The following is a 20,460-nucleotide window of genomic DNA, read 5'->3' on the forward strand; positions in this document are numbered from 1 at the left end:
TATCAACTATAGTGCCAAATCCCTGGCGCATTTCTGTCAATAGAGTTTGCATGTCAGTATCCGATCTGGGAGTATGTTCAGCCCCCGCCTCCAGCTCTCCTTTCTCCCCCTCCGCTGACGATTGTTTCGCGCCTCTCTTTGCCTCAAAAGTAAGGCGCGGCTGCCGCGCGTCCACCCTGCTTATATTGTATTGCCCTGGTCCACAGAGGAAGTACCTGAGCCACGCATTGATTCAAGTCCACCAGCGCACTGTAGTCAGTAGTACGCAAGGAAACCCAATGAGGCAATGCCCTGCAGCCCAGGATATCACATCAAGCTACTAATTTGGTAGGATTTTAGCCACAGAATGTCATAGCCAGCGATATATCACCACCAATGATATGGGTTTTGATGATGTCCCTCACTCCAGTAGGCTGGCAGCAAATCCGCGATGGTAGCAATCAAATGGTGCAGTAGCGGCAACCCACGCAATTCTCAAGGCTTGCGCCGTATTGCCATGCCCTGCTCAGCCCACCCCGCCGCTTCAACGTATGTTAGTACCGTCGATGAGGAAACTCAATTGTCCAGGAAACCTCCTGTCAGGGCCCTCTGTATTTGCCGTTCCTCTAACTGCCAAAACCTCGTCGTAGCACTGCTCCAATCCACCAAAGCGCCGACAGTCCAAACACGCACTTTCCTCACGGCATATCACTCCTCAGCAACGCAGGCGTGTATAGCCACACGGCCCGTCCACCACGTGGGATACACAGTGCTTGCGCTGCGCTTGCAGCCGTCCCCGGTCTCCACACCACAAGGCAGCTCTCCCCGCAGAAACTCGCCGACAGCCAGCAAGCTCGCGCTTCGATCGGGAAGGGATAAATCACCACTCCGCTCCTGTCACCAGCGTCCCACCAGTCAGCGGCGGTACTTTAAAGCTTAACGGTGAGCCTTCAACACAGGATAAATGCAGGATTTATCTCCGGACTGTGGGAGCCTCACGAATCAGCGGCCATTCCACAGTGCACCACCTAGCGCCCCCCAACTGACCCCATTATTTCTGCCTTAATTCTATTGGAACTTGTTGCAGGAACATTTACATTAGCTGATTGTCAACCTCCAAAAGTCCCTCAAAACGCTTTTCAAATAGCCTTACTTAATTTGTTTTGCCCTCACCTACTTGGTGGTTTACCCTACTTTCTCTGAACCTGCTGCCATTGCATGCTCTGCTGCACTGTCAGTCTTCTGATTGTCCTTTTCCACGTTCTCAGTACTACTTCCCATAAACCCCCCTCACAACTACCCCACACCTTGCACTAATAGGGGCATATTTACAAGCACACAGGAACGTCACTTTAAACGGGAAACAGTGTTTTCAACTCTGTCTGCACAACGCAATGCCATTACAACACGGTCGTTACAACGACTTGCTGTAGGGGGCGCACTGGTAGATTTAAAATCCAACACCTTCCCTGGTGTTGCGCAAAATGGAGTAGGAATAGTAAATAATACTATCCTAAGTCCAACGCGCCCCTACTGCAAGTCGTTGTAATGACTTGCGATGTAATGGTATTGCGTACTAACAATGTAGTCGTAACGACCGCGTTGTAATGGCATGTGATCAAATTGCATGCGTTGTGCTATATTCCACTCAACTACGATCCTGTAGTGATAGGGCTTTGCCTTATTACAAGCTGGCGTTAAGCCACTTAACGTGACTTAATGCCGCCTTGTAAGTAAGGCACCCTTTGATGCTATACCTAGCGTGAAATGGATGGGCAATGGGTGTTGCGGTGGCTGTTCTGCTGCAACACCTATTGATTTTGATGATGCCCCCTATTTACAATGGTGGTGTAAATAGGAGACAGCTCCAAAATAAAGACTAGGAAAATCATGGTCTCAACATGATGAAACGAGGAGAAATGCTTTATTTCTCCTCGTTTTTGCTGCTTCTATGTGTGCTGCATTGTGCATCACACAGAGAAACAGCAAACACCATGAATGATTGTTTATGTACAGGAAGGTGTCCCTTCCTGCCCATAAACAATCATCAAAAATTACGATTTGCACAATGCAGCACACATAGAAATTGTAAATCACCATTTATGATTGTTTATGAGCAGGAAGGGACACCTTTCTGCACTTAAACAATAATTCCCTCAACACAGGCACCCTTGCACTATGGTGCAAGGGTGCCTGCGTTAGCACTAGGCAGCTTAATAAATAATCAGCGCTAGAGAAAACGCAGGAATGTGCCGCATCTTTGTAAATATGGCGCATCCCTGCTTTTTCGAAATGGCGGAGTGTGGCATTTTGTGCTTACCGCCACGCTCCGCCATACCCTTGTAAAAATGCCCCATAATGTTTGTCTCTGCAGAGGCAGAACACTAAGCTTGCATGGATTCTGAGCACACCCTCTCACTAGCACAGGTGATGCACACTGCTGGACCCTATGACACCTCTGGCCAAAGAACAAAAGCAAGAGGAAATCATTGTCACCCATAACAGATCATGAACTATCCATGGGGGTAGAGGAGGGGTTTGTTTGCCCTGTGCTGCAGGAACCACAATCATATGTAGAACACACTTCAGTTTTTATTTGGGGCCAGGTCCATCCACAGTAGAACATTTGGTTTCACTGTGGGGATGGGACAGTTCTCTTGTGTCACATAATGATGGGGCCTCCCTACAGGATGTTGTGAGGGGCCCTGACGCTTTAATACTAATGCCGTATAAGCCGCAGGGACCTGCATTATGCAGCTGGTCAGAAGGTCTCAGCTGAAGGTACTGATCAATTTATATTTATAGTTGAATTTTGCAACATACTCAGACATGCCCAATGAATGACTGAACTCAGGATCAACCCTTTGCTTGCTGGGGGTCAAGGATTCTGTCGTGCACCCCTGTAGGAGGAACCTCTTCTACAAAAGACCCCTAATCTTGCTCAGTCCAGGTTCAGCTTAGTTCTTCTTTGTGTCCTTACCTCAAGACCTTCTTCGAGATGTAAAATGGAATTCAGTTCTGTAATAAAGCACAAAGACAGCAATGAGGAGAGAGTGGCGTGCTCTGCCAGCATAAGCGCTTGTCTAGGATGCACTTCAGATTACCTCCACCTCTGCCAACACCTCTTTTTGGATAACAAGTGGAGCCCTGTTTTGTCCCACAGTATACTCGGTTCCAGAGTAGAGATAGAAATGAACAATGTAAAAGTTTGACTCGGCCAATGAGGCGCTCATCATTGGTCTCAGCAGAGAGCATGGAGGAGTGTGAAGAGATAACTCAGTGATGCTCAATAAACATACATTATGCAGAGGAGTCCAAGATACTCCCAGTAGGATGGACTTTATTGTTGATTACTAACTCCTAGCATTCGTGAACAATTCTAGTTACTATTCAAGTGCCATGAAGACATTCATTTATGATATTAGAACACATCCACAAACAGATTTTACATTCAATTGAACTGACACATGAAACATGTTCTGCTGGTTGGTAGTCATTCACTGAAATACAGTCTTACTTCAACACAAGGTTCAGTCTAAAACTTATATCCTTTTTTTTTGATAAACAGATTTTTATTGATTTTACAAAGGAAATACACCAGCATTGCATCACAAACCCATGGAAGTCTTGGATTACAAATAAGTCTCTGCACAACCCCTCGGACCGATACAATTAAAATACAATTATTTGACAAATGGAAAGTCCCCCCAATGATCACCCCACCACCCCCAACCATTTCCCCCATACTCTGCGGTATTTCTTGGGGCACCCACGCACTTCATACATAACTTTCTCCTGCGTGGTGCACCAGTCCACCCCAGCTCGCCATCGTCCGACACTTGGGGGCTCAGGGCTTTTCCATGAGGCCGCGATGTCTCTCTTAGCAACCACCAGTGCTGTAGTTAGAAATGCCTTCTCATTCCTAGACCCATCTAACTCATCAGTAATGCCCAGGAGTGTGTGCTTCTGGTCATGGGGGACCTCCCACCCCAAAATTTCAGTGAGCTCTTCCTCTATTTCCCTCCAGAACCGCGCCAGGTCGGGACAGGCCCACACTATGTGAAGTAAGTCAGCCGGGTCCTGATCGCATCTAGTACAGGCTGGGGTCGGACTAAACCCCGCCCGATGGAGGTGCGCTGGGGTGAGATACGCTGTGTGTAAATAGTAGAACTGGACCAGGTGCAGCCTAGCGGATGCAGTGACTGTTCTAGGAGCCATAAGGGTATAACGCCAGTCTTCTTCCTTTAGGGGGCCAACCCAGTCCTCCCACTGAGCCCGCAGTAGATCTAAGGAGGTGGGAGTATTGTTAATCAGTATACGATAGATACGTGAGAAGCCCCCCTTCCCCAGGTCCCCAAACATTCTCTGAGCTTCAGGTGGGCTGTGGTTGGGAAGTCGTGTACCCGTTGTAAGGTGTGAGCGGAGGGCATGTCGCAGTTGCAGGTACCTATAGAACTGTGATTGGTGCAGTGAGAATCTGTTTTGGAGGTCTCCAAATGAACGCATATGATCCCCCACCCACAGGTCTCCCAGCTGTGAGATACCTATGAGGTCCCAAGCCCTGAAGCCCTGCAGCTCGTTCACTTCTTTGAGCCAGGTCCCATTCCACAACGGAGTACACTGAGTTAGCGTGTGTGTCCACTTGGTGTGCCGCAGTGTAGCCTGCCAGGCCAGCAACACTGAGCGCGACACCTCGGGAAGGTGAGTGGAAATAGGGGCCACGTACAGCATAGACTGAATCTTAGCAAGGCCTAACTCTCCCAGCTCGAGCCTGTAGACCGGGTCTGACCAATCCCCGTTGAACCAGTCATGTATGGAGAGAAGTTGCGTAGCGAGATAATAGAAGTAGAGGTGAGTCATTCCTAGGCCCCCGTCGAGCGAAGGTATCCTACAAGTATTAAGCGACAGTCGGGACCTACCTTTCCCCCACAAAAACTTGGTGGCTATACAATCTAATTCGCGAAACCAAGTTTTAGGAAAACACAAGGGACTGTTTTGAAGGACCTAAAGGAAGCGGGGGAGGACCATCATTTTTTAAAAGCTAAAACATATATCCTGAGTTGAGAAACTCATATTTTGAATGTTTGCAGCTGCAGTTATCGGTTGTTAGAAATTGTGAAAATTATCCCTTGAGGGCTGGTGCCAGGAACAGTAAAGGAACTGAGATTACTTGAAGCCATCTCCATGGTAGATATGCATTTAGTAAATTTCACAGTCAGCCATCGGTCATCCCTGGAAGGCTGGGAGGACTTGTCGACATTTCATCTTGTCAAGGAGTTTGAGATTTTACCCCAGAGGATGCTGATCTTTCTCTCCTAAGGAACCATTGAATACACAAATAATGCCTTGAAACTCTAAGCTTTCTATCATTACAGGTATTGTGATGCCTTACCGTAGCAATTGCTCCTATCACTGGCATGCGATAAAGATTGTCTGCAAAAAAAGAATAAAAAAGAGCCGTATTGGTAATCAGAATGAAATGTTATGAAACTTATCTTCAATTGCAGATCACACTAAACCCACAAACGCTCCATTGTATTGTTTAATATATATAATCTCCCGGTGTCCATACCTCTTAAATATTTTAAGAAGATTGATTCTATCCTCATTCCTTTGGAATCATAAAAAATCTTGCATGATGTCTTTACTCAAATTAACTCGACCAAAATCTGAATGAGGGGTTAAATGCCCAGACTTTCCCAATTACCATAAGGCTTTTCTATTGCATCAGTCTTCTAGATGGCTTTCTGACTCCACGATGCCGGGCCCATTATGGATGGATGTTGAGAAATCTTTTTTCCTCCCCTTCTCTTTCAAAGAATATTTATCTTTCACTCGCAAACCATTATCTCTCTCTATGCCTATTCTTAAGCACTCCTGTAAATTATTGGATTCCACTCTTCATAGCAAGCCCACATATATTCATTCTTTTCTTAGTTCTACCATTTGGCACAACAAAGTTATACCTGTTAATAATAAATCCATTTACTGCAAATCCTGGAGACACAAGGGTTTAATCTGGGTGCACCAACTTTTTGAGCATGATACTTATCATTTTCCCAAGCCTCTCATCAATTTAATTTGCCCTTAATATTTGAGAACAAATACAAAGTATTGCATGGTGCCCTTTGTACTACTTATGAACAAAGTCGACTTTCCTTATCTTCAGCATTATCTACTGATAAACCTCTGGTTCACTCTGTTGCACTCTTCCCCAGGAGCGTCTACTATTTATTCCCATTTTTCCCTTCAACTCTAACAGAGCCACAACAAAGGTGGAGCTGGCCTGGGAGTCTAACTTTAAAGTTGATTGATCAATCCCTTTCTGGGCAAAAATTTGAAATAAAATCATCTAGGGCAGCAAATACCACGCAGTCCCTTTTCTTTATATATAACAGACATTTATTGACTCCTACTCTTTGGCATGCAATACACCCAGCTACAGCGGACACTTGTTGGACATGCTCTTTGCAACAAGCGGATTTAAAACATTTACTTTTTACATGCCCTTCTCTGATGTGCTTTTGGTCACAGATCTGGGCTCAGGTTAATTACATTTTTCATACTGCCGTCGCTTTTTCTATTCCTACTATCTTTTTAGGTAGTATATCTGAAGCTTGGGCCCCAATCTCCTTTATTGTTACCTGCAGCCTTTCAACAGATCACCAAGAATTGGAAGGATTCTACTAAGTTATCATTTCAAGCTTGGTTGAATGTAGTTTGCTATAATCATGGACTGGACACAAGTTATGTCTCTCCAATGTGGTTCAGGCGGAAAAACTGTTGTCAATCTTGCCTTGAAATTTTGGAACACCCTACCTGTGGACCTGCGTAAATGCTCCAATCTTTTACGCTTTAGGAAACTCCTGAAAACGGCATTATTCAGAGTTTAATTTCTATCTGCACATGTTCCTCTGGCTTTCCTGTTATGATAGGGCGGAGATACCGCTCCGGGGGGTAATTCCTGTGCTTTATAAATCCTATACATACATACATACATGTCTTTAGCTCTGAAACGTCAGATCTTGTGGTGCCCGTTACACAGTTCTTAGACGATAGTGCACATCACTCCTCTGCATGCACACCTGCTCAACAGCCGCGGCCGGTAGTAGGTGTAACTGCAGGGCGGTGACGTGGGTAGGGGGCAGGGCAGGGTGGGGGTAGTAATCTATGGTTTACGGACTTTAACAGGTAAGTAAACATATAAATAAATAAAACGAATTTCCTTGTGTGCACTGCATCACCAAATGTGATGCAGTGCACGCAACGAAATTCGTTTTATTTATTTATATGTTTACTTACCTGTTAAAGTCCATAATCCATATATTACTACCCCCCACCCTGCCCCGCCCCCTACCCACGTCACCGCCCTGCAGTTACACCTACTACCGGCCGTGGCTGCTGCTCAACGGGAAATCCTTCAACCTCCTGACTTTCCTTCTATCTCCATTTAACAAAATTAAATATATTGCTTGATAATTCAATTTGTATGTAACTTATATATTTTGCATTTGTTTGCTTATGATTGTACTACCAACCATTTTTGGTTTTATTTGACCTTACTTAATTTTTCTCCGTTATAGATGACTTGTATTACTAAGTTATGTATAATTTATGGATTATTTATTGTAAAGTACTATTCCCTATCCCTATGCCTTATTATGTTCTAAATAAACTTATTTTAAAACTGAAACACATGAACACACAGTGTTCCAGCAACCTCAATCACCTAGAGCAAGCACCCAGGAACAACAAACACACTTCAACCAGATGCTACCTCCTTGCTGAACTATTTGCTACTGAGTCAAAGATACAACAGGGCCGGAAATAAAGAACTTTGAACTACACAGATAGAGAAAAGACACAGAGTGGGAACTACTGTTGTGTTTAAGTCAATAGAAGTTCTCATTTACTGTCCGTTATTGTGTCACAGGTTATATCTCTGTGATAACTTGCTGTTAGTTGGAACCTAAAGTCTTTTCGGTTGGGAGAGTGGAAGACAAGTAGTCAGCTGTTTTGTTCCATATAGAAGTTCTAATTTGAATAGTTTGCTCATAATTGACTGACAGAGTTAGTGGATGGATGGATGGATGGACGGACAGACCGAAAGACGGACGGAATACCTGTTCCAGTAGGCTATTGCATGGCTGGTAAGATAGATGGGTGACAGACCATGAGTGAGTGGTGAGATGGCTAGTTGATTAGAGAAGTTATAGTTAGGGTAGTTAAATGTCATGGGTGGGCTTTAGATGGTTGAATGGGTGAGTGGATAGAGAGGTGGTGGTTGTCTGAGTGGGTGACTCAACTCGTGAATCATGGATGGATGGCACATTTCTTCTGTTTACGTTAGTAAAAGGAACCGTACCATGGTGACACCAATTGCTGACTAAAGTGCTATATTATAATAACAAGATAAACTAATAAAAGAATAAAAGGGTTGAGAAAGCAAAATCTGTAGTGGATGGGTACATTAGAACTGCATTTGAGGGCAAAGGATAATATAGAGAACATCAAAGAATGCGTATTTGATGATATATTAAATGTAGGATTAGGAAATCAGCAGAAACAGGGCATCTTGACACTTGAACCGGGGGTGTCAGTAGGGCAATACAGACAGATGGTCTGCACTCGGTAACATGTCCTTGCCAAGTGATGTGGCTCATTCAGGACTTTACAAAATGGGGGTCTTTTTGATCACCCTTCCCACAGCTGAGAGAGAACCCACAGAATTTGCCTAGCAGTCTGGGATCAGGTGAACATTCACTCTCATGAAGAAACCTGTCAGTGTCTCGGCAGCCCACAAGCAGGTGGACCATTCGGTAAGAAAAGACACAGCACTGTAGGTTCACCAAGCACTCCAGGCTCAGTAACCACCCACTTGCAAGCAGCTGCCCCCTCCTTCTGACATCTTGCGCTTCTCATGACAGTGTGGGTCATAACACCCAGATCCCACGAAGTCAGTGTCCAGCAAGTAATCCACCAGTGCTTTTTGCTTCGTTATGGTTGCGCAATTGTATAAAATGAGCACAGGTGTCCAGTTGACAGCGTTAACCTGTTGACGAAGAATGTAAAGTAGGTAGCCCACCCTGCCAGAGATGACCTGAACCTTCCTGGCCACCTAAGCACACCCCAAACCACATGGCCGGCCGGTGCAGTCCGTGTTTCAAAAGTGACCTATTGTAACATACCCCCGCAGAGATTAAGGTAATTGAATTCGGGGTAAACAGACCCACTCTTCCTTCTTTGCGCAGCCACTGGGCTGTATCCCTCGCATCTGTAATATACCATTTTCTGCACAAATCCTAAAGTGCTTACCAAGATTCGAGCTGTGTTAATAGAGAGATATTTCCTGTTTGGTTTGTGTGCCAGAATGTCGGCGTGCTTCTAATGTCTTTAAGTAAACTTTGTGTGCATTCTTCAGCTTGAGTAAACAGCAAGTATTTTGCGTGGGATAGTCACAATATCTTAAATCCGAATTTATATACAGCTTGCTTCTAAGCTGTGCAGAGGGTGGGGGGAGGCTGTCTTGGAGATACAGAAGGCCTGATTCATTTGATTTGTCTGGTAGACCAAAGCTTATTGTGGGCTATACCAAAAATGTACACTTCATGAGACTGCATGTGTTTTCCGGCTCTCTCCCTTGTGCGCTGTCTCTCCCCAAATACCTGTGCTCTATGTTTCCCTCTCTCCCCCCTCCTTATCTGCTTGTTTTCCCGTTCGATTCCTTATGCCTCTCCATCCCCACTTGCTCTGTGCTTCTGCCTTCTCGGCCACCCTGTTTTATTTGAAATGTTATCCCCTCGTTTGGCTCGTTACCTAACGTTCGCTCTTTGGCCCCCACCCCTCTGCTATTGCATTCCCCCACCTGCTCCGTTGATGCTCTCCCACCCCTTGCTGTCCTAACAATACTGTTTTTAGTGGTTTTTGGAGAGCTCCCACCTGCTGCCAGGTCGCTTTACTTTCGTAGATGCATTTTCGTGCAAGTGATTTTTTTACCTACTTCTCCAAATGACTTCCACAATCTTGCATCGGTAAATAAAAAAAGAAAATACAATGGAGCCCGCATCATTCGGTAGGCACATGCATGTTCATACCTTATCAAGTGAAAGATGCAGCCGCATGACGACACGTAAGCTTCATGCGCCTGTTGCATAATCACGTCTTTTTTCTTTACTTTTTTTTGCAGATGCTCTACAGCAGCATCGACAAAAAAACACGACCACAAAAAAACATTGACCACTTGTTTCAGGATTGCTGACTTTATTCAGTAGAGAACAACACATCGTTTTTGGGGGTGCTGGAAATGCAGCCCAAAGAACAGAGTGCTGGGGGGCCACGTGCGCCAACCCTCATTTTGTTTGAAAAGGCTGCCTTGAGCTAATGAGCTGCCGAGCTCTGGATGATGCACCTGTGTGCAGTGAGTGGCACAGAGGCCCGAGAAGACGTTGGGCAGCATTTCCAGCACCCCAAGAATGGCTTGTTGCTCCCTACTGAAGAAGGACAATTATCCTGAAACACGTGTCTAGAAATACACAGCATGTACTGCACCGACAAGGGAGAAAAATTGAAGACTGTCACTGAAGTAAGTGTTATCTTGCACTGCATTTACCATGATGCATTGGGGTAAACTGAGTGCTGGGAGAGGAGGTAGAATGCCCCCAACCACTTTTTGTTCACACTGGTATGGGCTCTTCTGACTTCAATGTTATATATCTTTTATATAAAATGTGGGAACGTAGATCAAAGAAAGGTCGACTAAAATAGCTTGAGGTAACCTGAAAACGTATTTGCTCAGAATGGGTCAAAAAGTCTCAAAAAGATTGAAATAATCCCACTCTGCGAATTATCAGTCAGGATCAAAGACAACAACGGGTCAGGCATAAGCAGTGAGTTAAGCAGGGATGTAGGATATCCATCCATTCATCATTAAACTGAAGTTATGCTTGCCTAAGGTATGCTTCTCCTGTGCTACACACCGAAACAAGCAGTTAAAAAAAAAAAAAAATTTATTTGTCAAGTGGCACATGTATAACAGGGCCCTGTAACCCACAGACGTCTGCACAATCAAAGCATGAAATATTGACTTTGACATTTGTAAATCAATACCCAAACAAAACCATGATGTAGGTGTACTTATATAGCGCAAACCTGTCACCCAAAGGGCATCCTGGCGCTTGCTTAGGGAACCCGTCCTGGTATTCCCCTGTGAGAAACCCCGGCAGGGTGTCCACAAGGTGAAAGTCAGGCATCCCGCCGTGAGGGGCCGTTGTGGAGATTAAGCAAGCTATTGCCCAGAGTCGCAGAGTGTGAACCCGTGAGTCGAGGAGGCACCGGGGCGAGAATTATCGAGTCCGTGGAATTTTTAGCCCAAGACCCGCCGAGGCGGGGAATTGAACCCTGGTCCAGGACCGATCTCAGCTTCCGGGTCTGCCGCCTCTAACCCCTGAGCCACACTTCTCCACATAGGTAATACAATAAAAATCGAACCCCCTCCCCCCCCGATTGTACCGCACCGATCCATTTGAATTTTACACATAAACTACCCTCTCGGATTCCACCACCCACCCCGCTCCCGGGAGCCCCATCAACAAGCCCAGAGTCTATGGTCAAGGGTCCCGAACTACATGCGCCGGTTCTAGGAGCGGTGTGGTGCCGCAGCCAGGGCGACTGACTCCGGAATCTGGGGATCACGTTTCAATCCCCGGTGGCAGCGGCGGATTAGCAAAAGCACCATGTGACTCTGGGCAATAGCTGGCTTAATGTTCCCGACGGCCCCCAGCACCTAGAGACCCTCACGGGTGATTGTTCGCGCTTTACAAATGTGGATTATAATTATTATTATTATTAGGAGCAGTCCCCGATAGTCTGCCCACCTTTTCCATATTTTGTAATATTTCAGAGGGCACCCACTGGCAATGAAAATAGGTTTCTCCAAGCCCATACAAAAGTCCATGCCATTTTTCCACGCAGCCACCGCAGGCGGCCTTGGAGCCTTCCACGCCCTTGCTATGTCCCTTTTTGCTAATGTGAGACCCAACAATAATAAATAACGTTTGTACACGTTGCCACCTATCCCCTCTAGGACATGCAATAGAGCGAATTTCGGCAAACAGGGATGGTCCCATCCCAAAACTTCCGACAAGCAAGTGTAGACCCCCTCCAAAAATTTTCTAGGGAGAGACACTACCAGACCATGTGCATCAACGTACCATCCTTCCTGTTGCATCTGAGGTACACAGGGGAGGCAACCAAGCCCACCCTCCACAGCCACATTCGTGTGTAGTAAACCCTATGCAGGTATTTAAACTGGACCAGGTGCAGGCGCACTGCAATGGCCACCCCACGTGGAGCAGCTAGGGCCTCCACCTAGTCCTACTCCTCCAGGGGTCCCAAATCCCCCTCCCAATCCTCCCGGAGTTTCTGTAGCGTGGAGGAGCAGTGGATAACCAGTGTTTGATATATCCTGGATATCTTACGATCCTGAAGTTCTCCCATAAAAACCTTTGCCTCCAAGGAGCTGAACTCAGCTTCCGACTCCAATCCTACCAAGCTGGGTAAAAGAGCGTGCCGGAATTGGAGATACCTGAAGAACTGGGACTGTGGCATATGGAATTCCGTCGGAAGGTCCCGAAATGATTTCAGCACTGGGCCCCTCATGACATCCCCCAGGACCGATATCCATATATTATCCCACTTTCTAAATCCCTGCAAGGCAGCCTGTTGCGGCAAGCGTCCATTCTCCCAAAGGGTAGTCTCCTGTGTAAGCTTATTCCACCACCCCATTCTACGCAATGCCTGCCTCCAGATCTGGAACACGACTTTTGTTGCCAAAGATAATGATTCCCGAAGCGGAGCAGAGTATACTATTGTATGTAGTGAATGATGTCTCATAAGCCGCCATTCCACCGCATATGCCTGGTCCTCCAGATTGCCATACAACCATTCATTTAGTACAAGTGGATGAGATGCTTGATAATATGACAGGATATCCGACGTCGCCAATCCCCCACAATAAGTAGATAAAAAGCACGTCCGCAAGGCTACACCCACCTTGCCCCCCCTCCCACAGGAACTGCCCAAGGGCTGCGTTTACCTGTCGGAACCAACGGGGGGAATCGGATATGGGTGGTTCTGCAACTGATAAAGAAAACGAGGAAGCTCGATCATCCTATAATATGGCTGATCTGCCATAGATAGTCAGTGGTATACGGGACCAGGTCTTAATATCTTTGCGCATTCGCTCCCAGACCAGTACTAGATTACGGTCCCAGGCGACCGCGGGCAGATGTGTTATAAACACCCCCAGATATTTCAGTCCTCCTGTCGCCAGCTGAACCGACGATGCCCAGGCGCCCAGCACTCCCGGACCTCCAAGCACCCACAGCGCAGATTTGCAGAGGTTCATATACAATCTAGAGGTTTCCCCAAAGATCTGCATCATGTGCAGAAGCCGTGGCCCCGTTCTACCCACGTTTGTAAGGAAGAAGAGGACATCATCCGTGTACAGTGCAATCGTATTCGACAACCCCTGAGCCCATTCAAAGCCCTGAACCTGCGTGTCCATCCGCACCCACGCGGCCAGTGGCTCCATAGCGAGTGCAAAAAGATACGGGGATAGGGGGCAACCCTGTCTCGTTCCCTGACCTATAGAAAACATGAAAGAGACTGCTCCCGCCACCCGCACCGACGTAGTGATTTATGTATATAGGAGGGTCAGATAGGATATGAACCGTGGGCCAAAATTCAACCGGCGTATTAGTGCAAAGAGGTATACCCAGCTAAGGGATTTAAATGCCCTATCCATGTCTGCAAGCAGCAATGCCGCTGGTGCACCCAGTCTTTGAAAGTCTGCCACTGCAATATTTGCTCATCTGATATTGTGTCTGATCGCCCTCTGAGGCATAAAGCCCGCATGATCCGGGTGAACCAGTGTTGCAATATGAGGAACCGGATGATTTGCCAGGGCTTTTGACAAGATTTTGGCCTCTACTTCAAAAGGGAAATGGGTCTATACAATGCATGTTGATCCAGTGGCCAACCGGGCTTGTGGAACACGACCACCTCCGCATGCCTCCAATCCGGAGGAAGAGAGCCACGATCCCGTGCCTCCTCCACCCCCGCTCGATAAAGTGGACCCAACTGCAGAAAATATCGCTTGAAAAATTTGCTAGGAAACCCATTGGGCCCTGGGGCCTTCCCAGGATTGAGTTCCCCTAATGCAGCTCCCAGCTCCTCATCTGTCAGCGGGAGCTCCAGCTCTTCTCTCACTGCATCTGTTAGGGCCCTGGGCGGGAGGTTGGCCAAGAATCGATCGACCATGTCTGCTGACAGACATTCCTTAGGGGCGTATAAGTGTGCATAATATGAAGCAAAACTCTCTGCCAGGGCCAATGGATCCGTGAGAGGCTCACCCGCTGTGCCCAGGATGCCCGGGAGGGTCTGTGAATGATACACCCCCTGGCAGAGTCAGTGGAGCATCTTACCGGCTTTGTCCCCCCATTGGTACACTCTACTGCATGTCGCCAGCCATACCTGCCGGGCCTCGTCCAGCAGGAGCGCGGCGTAGTTTTGTTGGGCAAACAGCAATTGTCGCCTGGCCTGACCGCCTCCGGCAGCTAGGCCATGACGCTCAAGATCGTCGACGTCCACCTCCGCCTGACGCAGCGCCTCCCCACGTGCCCTGCTCGCCACCACGCACCAAGATATATCCGTTCCCCTCAAGGCAGGCTTCATCGCCTCCCACACCAAATCAGCCCCAGTAACTGACCCGACACTTACTCGCAGATATTCATAAAAAGCGTTGCACATATGTTCCCTAAATTCACCATTTTGCAGGTGCCACACCGACAGATTCCAACAAAACGGCTGCCTCCCCGGCCCCATCTGTATGTTCCGGGCTACTGAAGAATGGTCCGACAAGCCTCTCGGCAAACTCTCCACCGCCTCCACCCTGCCCACATGCATGCGAGGGACAAAAATGTAATAAAGTCTGGAGTATGAGTCATGAACTGCAGAGGGGTATGTAAACTCCCTATCTTCCCGATGCAGATGGCGCCAAGCATCTCTCCAGTCGAGTCCCGTCACGAAGGAACATAATTTTGTGGTACCACTACTTTCATAAACACCCTTCTCCCTCGGCGCTCCACTAGGGTTCATTGTAGGGGAGGAGGGGCGTATACACTGCCCAGTACTAGGGACTCCCCATCAACCGTGCCCTGCAGGAATATGTATCACCCCTGGGAGTCTGTCCATTGCTTAACGTGTACATAGGGAACCCTACGATGGATCAATTCAGCCACCCCACGTGACTGCCTCACAAAGCCAGAGTGAAACACCTGATGGTACCCGTATCGCTGGAAGCAAAGCGTCTTTGTCCCCATGAGGTGTGCATCTTGTAGCATGAGGACATCCGCCCCGCCCGCTTAGTGTACTGAAGAATGGCCCCACGTTTAATCTTATTGAGGGCACCCTGCACATTCTAGCTGAGAAGACGGAGGGAATCCAGGGATCCACACTCCCTACGGGGAGAGCCTGCCATGTAGCTCTGTGTCCGCCAACGCCAGAATGGGGAAGCGGGCAAGTGGGAAAATATACATCTACTGTCTGTGTGATGAAGTGCAGTCCTCAAACCTAACTACCCCCCCAACAAACCCCCCCACCCCATACTTAAAAAACGAAGAAGCATCTGTCGCGGTGGGAACAACCCGAGCCCCCTAACGGGAGGACCCGTCAAACCCCAACCAATGGATCCCCAACTCACAACCCATCTTTCGTCAGCACTCTCTCTGTTAGCCCAGGTCCACTACTTGAACCTGGCCCATAGTTAAGCTTCTCCGAACTGAACAATATGGACTGCTTCACTACCACCCCTACGCTGGCGTGTCGATCAAGGCGCAGGAGTCTGCTGGCCCGAGGGCGAACCAGTTGGAGATGGTGCGTCACAGGATCTAGAGCGGCGCCTGGAGCGTGATTGTTGGAAACTTTTCTGGTTCAGCGGAGGCGTCCACTGAGGCGCCCCCAACGATGAGGAATCAGACTGCCTTCCAAGTGGTGTATGTGCCCGCACCCTTACCTTCTCATCAATCCATTTAAATACCTCTTCCGGCGAGTCAAAAAAGTGGGTGCGGGAATGGTAGACCACTCGCAAGCGTGCAGGGTAAAATAAAGCATAAGGGAGTTTAGGATCTCGCAATCGGGCCTTGGCCGCCAAGAACAACTGCCGCTGCTGCTGAACTAGCCTTGTGTAATCAGGGAAAATGAGGATGTGAGCATTGTCATACTGTAGGGGTTCCTTGGTCCGTGCCTGCTTCAGGATAGCATCGCGGTCGTGATAGTTCAAAAGCTTCGCAATTACTGGTCTTGGGCGGGCCCCAGGCGGAGGTTTCTGCATGAGCGCTTGATGGGTGCACTCGATCATGAAGCAACGGGACAGGGAGTCCGGCGGAAGCCAACTCTCCAGCCATTGTGTGAGGAACTGTTTCATGTTGCCCCCTTCGCAGCCTTCCGGAAATCCAACAGAGCGGAGGTTATTGCGTCATGCCCTCCCCTCCGCACCCTCCACTCTCATCGCTAGGCACCGCTGAGTGGTCTCTAAGGTCGCCACCCGTTTCTTCAGTGTGGTGAGATCGTCCTCCACTCCCGAGATGCGAGTCTCGGCCTCAGTAATACGGGAGATTGAGATCCACAGATCCTGCCTCAACAGCATAACGTCAGAGCCGACCTCCCCTATCTTTGCTTTCAGCATGTCTCTGGACTGTGTGATGGCAGCCATAAGTGCTGCATTATCCGGCATACAACATGAAAATTGCCTCAACCACTCTTACTTGAATGAAAAAACGTTTTCAGGTTAGAAAAATATTTATTACATCCCAACCAGGCATGCTTATTCAATGCCAATTATTTTTAAATTTTAGAAATATGTTTTAACATCAATAGACAGAAATAAGGACTGTCCATTCAATTTATATACAAATGGTTTGATACACATAGAAACAAAACAGTGTCAAAATGATATTTAAACATCCAACATCCTACAAAAATATTAATACATAACGGAAAACAAATATCACATACATATAGAATCAATGAATGAAAAAATCAAAAGAATGGGGAATAGAGAACAACTGAATGACTCAAAATTGATAATATCTGAACTGGCCAAGCCTAATATTGTTTATTGATAATGCTCTATTCCACCAAAGCTGCCGACGCGTTTCGAGACCATGACAAGTGTCCCTGGGCTCTCATCAGGGCTTTTATTCTTTGTGTCAGGCTGACGCGTTTCGAGACCAGGACAAGTGTCCCTGGGCTCTCTTCAGGGCTTTTATTCTTTGTGTCTGAAAGATGCAAAGAAAAAAGCGTTTCACCATTTTGTTGAAATGAAAGCCTCAACTTTAAAAATGCATTCACTAGTAGTATGTACATAAGGGGAGTCTACATACCAGGCTCTTTTTCTAGGAAGGAGAAGGCTTGTGGGACTTGTATTAAAAAACACAATCTATTGCAGGGCTAGAGGGATGTTTACCGACCGAGCCTAAGTATTATCCCCTGATTTCAATAAGAAAGGGAGAGCGTATGGATCCAACTACTCAGGATCAAGTTCAGAGACAGGAAGTGATTCAGAGGGCAGCAATCAACCTGCCAATACCAGTTATAACCGGGGCAGAGGAGGAAGATCACAGAACTTCAGGGGCCAGTACAATATGCCCGGCCAATCGTGGTGGCCTCCAGGACCCTGGGGCTATCCAGGTAATTTTGCGCCACCGATGGGCCCTTTTCCAGGTTTCCAAAACTTTAATAGCCAGCCTTTTTTAGCGCGTGGCCCCAGACGGTCACGGGGCAAAAGAAGACCGGCACAGGGACAACCTCAGGTCCAATGGGAGGACACAACAGGCCCCCACGCAGGAACTCGGAGCCATACGAGAAGGACAGCTCAAGAATAATAATTGAACCCAAACAGAGCTTGGTGGTCAATCTCAGTTCTAAATCTTTAACCGACACAGAGGAAGCTGTGCTGAATAAGGGCTTAGGCTTTGTGACTACTGATGAGGGCGATCCATTTGTCTTACAAATTGAATTAGCACAGTTCTTCCGCAAACTGAGGCTCCACTATTTCTTCAAGAACAAAAACTCTGAGGAATCAGAGGAAGAGAAGGATACTAACACAGGCTTGAGGAATAAATCTACTTTTTCACCTCCCTCACATGCCATACCGTCTCAAGTCCTCACTTTCGAACTAGCCGTGAAAAATGATCTAGATCTCATACAGTACAGTTCGAGATCACGGTACAATAATCTCACCACTGGCGAGAGACAGGGTCTGAAAACATTGACTCAAGACGGCACCATAATTGTGAAGCCCGCCGATAAAGGGGGCTCCATTGTGGTCCAAGATGTAGACACCTATAGGGCAGAGTGTCTCCGTCAGTTGAGCAACACCGATGCCTATCGTCTATTGACTACTGACCCGACTCCTAGACTGACAAGTGAGATTAAAATCCTGGTTGAAGAAGCCTTAGCAGAAGGCTGGATCACCCCCGCGGAGGCATCATTCCTGCAGGCTAAGCATCCCATCATGCCTTATTTCTACACCTTGCCTAAGGTGCACAAGCCACAGAGACCACCTCCAGGGAGGCCCATAATTTCAGGCCAGGGCTCGTTATTGGAACCGCTCTCAGCGTTTGCTGACTACTTTCTTAAACCTTTGGTCAGCAAGATGCCTACTTTTCTTAAGGACACTGCGGATGTCCTACGAGTGATCCCCGAGATTGCATTTGACCGAGAGACAGACTATCTTGTCTCTCTGGACGTTGAGTCCCTGTATACCTCCATTCCCCAGGATGCGACCCTGGATACCATCAGGTCCATCCTGGGGGAATCGGAATTGGACTCGATTACTCCAGTACCGTTCATTATGGCTTTGGCTACCATAGCCATGAAAGAAAACTTCTTTATGTTTGAGGACCAGATTTACCATCAAGTCTCTGGGACCAGCATGGGCAGTATTTTTGCCCCCTCGCTGGCGAATCTATATGTCCATCAATTTGAGCAGTCCACTGTACTACATCCCACCAACCCATTTTTTCCATCCATTATTTGGTGGAAAAGATATATTGATGACATTCTGATGGTGTGGAGAGGGACGAGTGAATCAGTCGTACAGTTCCATCAATGGCTTAACAGCAAGAACAACTACCTCCGGTTCACGATAGAAATGAGCAAAGACAGACTCCCCTTCTTGGATCTCTCGATCTACAGCACCTCGAGGGGTTTGGAGAGTGAATTGTACAAAAAGCCAATGGCAAGGAATTCATTGCTCCTATATGAAAGCCAACATCCCAAATCTCTGAGGGATAATCTGCCCTTTGGACAGTTTCTTCGAGTCCATCGTAACTGTTCTACCCCAGAAACTTTTAAACGCCATGCAGAGGAGCTTTCTAAACAGTTGCGAGAGAGACACTACCCTAAGAAATTGGTCCAACGTTCATTTAAACGAGCAGCTAACAATCATCGTGATGCGCTGTTGGAACCACGTACAGACAAACCACCACTGGATCGTCTGACTTTAGTGAGCACGTTTAACACTAAATCGAACTATGTTCAAAAAGTGATTAGAAAGCACTGGAGAATTTTGAACAGTGGCAAAGAAAAGATTCCCTTTCCGCTTTTTTCCTTTAAACGCTCAACCAACCTGAGGGACCGTTTGGTACACACACGACCTAAAGCCATACCCAGGAGAGAGCTAGGCACACTATGGGATCTCCCGCCGGTGGTAGGGCACCATCCCTGCGGGGGCTGTTCCATTTGCCCTTTAACAACTAAAATCACGAGCGTGGACATTGGGACGGATAAGCCTTGGGAGCTGCGGCAGTTTACAAACTGCAACAGCACCCACTTGATCTACCTGATTACTTGCACGTGCAATGAAAGATACGTGGGCATGACCACGAGAAAGGTGCGTGTGAGGATGCAGGAACACAAAAGTACTTTCCGCTGTAAGAAAGACATCTCTAAACTTACCAAGCACTTTATCACATGTAATCATGCCGAGACAGACTTTAAATGGCATGTTCTTGAGAAACCACACATTCCACCACATGTGAGTGATGTGTCCAGATATCTTTTCATTCGGGAACAAAAATGGGTGTTCAAGTTGGGGACAGACAGACAAGGGCTGAACGATGACATTCCGTGGTTCGCCTTGTCCTGAGCACCTGTTTTTTCCACCCATGCATTTATCCAGGGTTATGGGTTGGACATACCGCTGACCAGGAACATTAGGATCTGTCTTTGTACATAACATGATTCTTCTTTTGAGCATAATCCACTATTTATCGATTCTTTCATACATATTCTGTTTGGGGGTTTGATGCTCTTCACCGGTCTTATCCTTCGCCAGCGCATGGTAGGGTAGTTTGTTGACTTACTCAGGATTTTTGGGTAGCAGTATTCTCAGGGTAGCTGTTTGTAGCGACTGTACCC

General features: G+C 47.2%; 1 long non-coding RNA gene across 1 annotated transcript in view; it reads right to left on the reverse strand.

Annotated features, from left to right (window-relative positions):
* Positions 1–2,958: 2,958 nt before the first annotated feature.
* The window catches only part of LOC144771739 (uncharacterized), a 30,243-nt gene continuing 12,741 nt past the window's right edge, over positions 2,959–20,460 (reverse strand). The window contains exons 3-4 of the long non-coding RNA XR_013599456.1: positions 5,372–5,412; positions 2,959–2,997 (exon numbers count right to left, since the gene is read on the reverse strand). This is a non-coding gene — a long non-coding RNA (uncharacterized LOC144771739). The remainder of the gene's footprint in view (positions 2,998–5,371; positions 5,413–20,460) is intronic.

The sequence above is a fragment of the Lissotriton helveticus genome, chromosome 1_1, assembly GCF_964261635.1.
Source record: "Lissotriton helveticus chromosome 1_1, aLisHel1.1, whole genome shotgun sequence".
Lineage (NCBI taxonomy): Eukaryota > Metazoa > Chordata > Amphibia > Caudata > Salamandridae > Lissotriton > Lissotriton helveticus.